General features: G+C 38.0%; 1 non-coding gene across 1 annotated transcript; it reads left to right on the forward strand.

The window, feature by feature from the left end:
• The first annotated feature begins 3,527 nt into the window (after nucleotides 1-3,527).
• LOC120362032 (U6 spliceosomal RNA) lies at nucleotides 3,528-3,634 on the forward strand. Its single transcript, XR_005578036.1, has one exon. It is a non-coding gene; the product is annotated as a U6 spliceosomal RNA (small nuclear RNA).
• Nucleotides 3,635-3,834: the final 200 nt, after the last annotated feature.

Here is a 3,834-nt window from a genome sequence, read left to right on the forward strand (position 1 = left end):
AGAGCAATCAGGCAAGAAAAAGAAATAAAGGGTATTCAAATTGGAAAGGAGGAAATCAAATTGTCTCTATTTGCAGATGACATGATTGTATATCTGGAAGACCCCATCATCTCAGCCCAAAATCTCCTGAAACTGATAAACAACTTCAGCAAAGTCTCAGGATACAAAATCAACGTGCAAAAATCACAAGCATTCCTGTACACCAGTAATAGACTTCAAGAGAGCCAAATCAAGAACGAACTGCCATTCACAATTGCTACAAAGAGAATAAAGTACCTAGGAATACAACTAACAAGGAACGTAAAGGACCTCTTCAAGGAGAACTACAAGCCATTGCTCAATGAAATAAGAGAGGATACAAACAGATGGAGAAACATTCCATGTTCATGGTTAGGAAGAATCAACATCGTGAAAATGGCCATACTGCCCAAAGTAATTTACAGATTCAACGCTATTCCCATCAAGCTACCAATGACCTTCTTCACAGAACTGGAAAAAAACACCTTAAACTTCATATGGAACCAAAAGAGAGCCCGCATAGCCAAGTCAACTCTAAGCAAAAAGAACAAAGCAGGAGGCATCACACTACCGGACTTCAAACTATACTACAAGGCTACAGTAATCAAAACAGCATGGTACTGGTACCAAAACAGAGATATAGACCAATGGAACAGAACAGAGGCCTCACAGGAAATACAACATACCCACAACCATCTGATCTTCGACAAACCTGACAAAAACAGGCAATGGGGAAAGGACTCCCTGTTTAATAAATGGTGTTGGGAAAACTGGCTAGCCATGTGCAGAAAGCAGAAACAGGACCCCTTCCTGACACCTTACACCAAAATTAACTCCAGATGGATTAAAGACTTAAACATCAGACCTAACACCATAAAAACCTTAGAGGAAAATCTAGGCAAAACCATTCAGGACATAGGTGTAGGCAAGGACTTCATGACCAAAACGCCAAAAGCAATGGCAACAAAAGCCAAAATAGACAAATGGGACCTAATCAAACTCCACAGCTTCTGCACGGCAAAAGAAACAGTCAGTAGAGTGAATCGGCAACCAACAGAATGGGAAAAAAATTTTTGCAGCCTACCCATCTGACAAGGGGCTGATATCCAGAATTTACAAAGAACTAAAGCAGATCTACAAGAAAAAAACAAACAAGCCCATTCAAAAATGGGCAAAGGACATGAACAGATACTTTACAAAAGAAGACATACAGGAGGCCAACAAACATATGAAAAAATGCTCATCATCACTGGTCATCAGAGAAATGCAAATCAAAACCACATTGAGATACCATCTCACACCAGTTAGAATGGCGATCATTAAAAAATCGGGAAACAACAGATGCTGGAGAGGATGTGGAGAAATAGGAACACTTCTACACTGTTGGTGGGAATGTAAATTAGTTCAACCATTGTGGAAGACAGTGTGGCGATTCCTCAAGGACCTAAAAATAGAAATCCCATTTGACCCAGCAATTTCATTACTGGGTATATATCCAAAGGATTATAAATCATTCTACTACAAGGACACGTGCACACGAATGTTCATTGCAGCACTGTTTACAATAGCAAAGACCTGGAACCAACCCAAATGCCCAAAGATGATAGACTGGATAGGGAAAATGTGGTACATATACACCATGGAATATTACGCAGCCATCAAAAAGGATGAGTTCACGTCCTTTGTAGGGACATGGATGAACCTGGAAACCATCATTCTCAGCAAACTGACACAAGAGCAGAAAATCAAACACCGTATATTCTCACTCATAGGCGGGTGCTGAACAATGAGAACACAAGGACACAGGGAGGGGAGCACTACACACTGGGGTCCGTTGGGGGGGAATGGGGGAGGGGCGGGGGGTGGGGAAGTGGGAAGAGATAGCATGGGGAGAAATGACAGATACAGGTGAGGGGACGGAAGGCAGCAAACCACACTGCCATGTGTGTACCTATGCAACAATCTTGCATGTTCATCACATGTACCCCGAAAGCTAAAATGCAATAAAATAAAATAAAATAAAATAAAATAAAATAAAATAAAATAAAATAAAAAATGAGAACCTGTCATTTGCAACAACATGGATGGAACTGGAGATCATCATGTTAAGTGAAATAAGCCAGACATAGAAAGACAAACATTGCATGTTCTTATTTGTGGGCTCTAAAAATCAAAAGAATTGAATTCATGAACATATAGAGTAGAAGAATGGTTACCAGAGGCTAGGAAGGGTAGTGGTGTGGTGGGGGGAGGTAGGGATGGTTAATGGGTACAAAAAAATAGAAAGAATGAATACATTCTACTATTTGACAGCACGAGGTGGCTATAGTCAATAATAACCTAATTGTACAATAATAACCTAATTGTAAATACTAGTTACAGTTATAAATTGTATTTATTCTAAAATAACTTAAACAATACAATTAGATTGTTTGTAACTCAAAGGATAATGTTTGAGGCGATGGATATTATATTCCCCACAATGTGCTTATTTCATACCACATGCCTGTATCAAAACATGTCATTTACCCCATAATCTTTCTATGTATCCGCAAAAAAGCTAATTTTTTAAAAATTCAGTAAGTATATATACAACACAGTATTGTTGTAGACATGAAATGATAGTGGTTTTTTAAACTTGAAAAAAGACACTGTATTTAATACAAAATCTTACGAAACAAGAAATATCTAGGCCTTGAAATTTAACAAGTTAAAGAAATAAATACTGATTTGCCAAGAAGAAGGAAAATTACACTATTATCTGAAAAAAAAAATGATTTTTAAAAGGTAATAGGGACTTCTGTAATCTAGTCCAAGTTCTTTATCTCCAAGTAAAAGCGATTCGTTAAAGCTATTGATTAGCAAATATGAGATACACTGTGAGAGAATTTCTTTTCTGCAACTATTCATGATTGGAGATATAGGGAAAAATCTAAGCATAAAATAATAACTGTGAGAATGAGACTGTTTCTTACATAACCCTCTCCATTCATCTGGTACCTATATATACCTCACAACAGGCAACTTGAAGGGAAGCCCTGGCATATAAGATAAGGAAAGCCAGTTGTATGATGGTTACTATCAATTGACTGTTTTTTATTTGCAAGTCACATCGCTGAAATCCATGTAGTTGCCACTAGGGTGACAGCGGTGCCTCCATTATCAGCAAAATTCAAACAACTATTAATTAATGGTTGAATTTTGAATAGCTGTTTGAATTAACAACTAATAATTTTCAAGTAGGTAGTCAGAGGACCTTTCACCATGGAGAGTTTTTACTTATGGTCTCTTTATTGAAAAAACAAAACACAACAAAATAATCTGTAATTGCCATCACAAAGTTTATGAGGTATTTCTATAAAGAACTGTACTTCCAAAGTTCATGAAGAAAACCTCCCATTACTTTCTAGACATAGTTAACTATACAGATAGGAGGATGGTTTAAAATGATGCTTTCCAAACATATTTTGCAGAATACCAGTTCTGATGGGTGTTTAAGAAAGCTTTGGGTACTCACTTCAGCAGCACATATACCAAAATTGGAAAAATACAGAGAAGATTAGCATGGCCCCTGTGCAAGGATGACACTCAAATTCGTGAAGCATTCCATATACATTTTTTTTAAAAAACAGAGTTTTGCTCTTGTTACCCAGGCTAGAGTGCAATGGCGCAATCTCGGCTCACCGCAACCTCCACCTCCTGGGTTCCAGCAATTCTCCTGCCTCAGCCTCCTGAGTAGCTGGGACTGCAGTCAGGCACCACCATGCCCAGCCAATTTTTGTATTTTTAGTAGAGACAGAGTTTCACCATGTTGAC

Source organism: Saimiri boliviensis, chromosome 1 (assembly GCF_048565385.1).
Source record: "Saimiri boliviensis isolate mSaiBol1 chromosome 1, mSaiBol1.pri, whole genome shotgun sequence".
NCBI lineage: Eukaryota > Metazoa > Chordata > Mammalia > Primates > Cebidae > Saimiri > Saimiri boliviensis.